Source organism: Penaeus monodon, chromosome 31, assembly GCF_015228065.2.
Source record: "Penaeus monodon isolate SGIC_2016 chromosome 31, NSTDA_Pmon_1, whole genome shotgun sequence".
Taxonomy (NCBI): domain Eukaryota; kingdom Metazoa; phylum Arthropoda; class Malacostraca; order Decapoda; family Penaeidae; genus Penaeus; species Penaeus monodon.
This window is the reverse complement of record NC_051416.1, coordinates 30,778,714-30,779,174: the sequence shown is the minus strand read 5'-3', so window position 1 is coordinate 30,779,174 and position 461 is coordinate 30,778,714. Positions and strand designations below refer to the sequence as shown.

The window sequence follows — 461 nt, the reverse complement described above, 5'->3', positions numbered from 1 at the left end:
TAGTGCTTTTTATGCAGTTTCCTTGAGATTGATTAGTATTATGCTACAATTAACTCTAATGAGAAAGGTAGTACTTTGGATAAAGGATAGGACACCTTCTAATGCTCCTTCGTGACTGTAGAGTGATGCAATATGAATAGTTGCTTTACAAGATAATATTTTAGCTTGGGATTATCCTGCCATGGACCAGCCTAAATACAAGAAATCTAGAACCAGATAAAGGCAAGGATCTTGTATGATTATACTGTAATGAGCTACATGGCACTGAAATGTGTGTAACTGGCACATTGTGGATATAGAATTGAAAACTTGGCTGAGAGTGTGTGTGAATTTTAAAAATACTGGGAAATGTATTGCTTACAGTTGGTTTTGATTTTAATTTTGTCTCCTTTTTTCATCAAAGTTTCTGTCATACAAGACATTTACTTTTCTTAACCCAATGCTGCCAGGAAAATGCTGTG

At 34.9% G+C, this 461-nt stretch overlaps 1 protein-coding gene across 4 annotated transcripts in view; it reads left to right on the top strand.

The window, feature by feature from the left end:
* The window catches only part of LOC119593163 (phosphoribosyl pyrophosphate synthase-associated protein 2-like), a gene marked incomplete at its 3' end in the record, with an annotated part of 42,915 nt that overhangs the window by 21,297 nt on the left and 21,157 nt on the right, over positions 1-461 (top strand).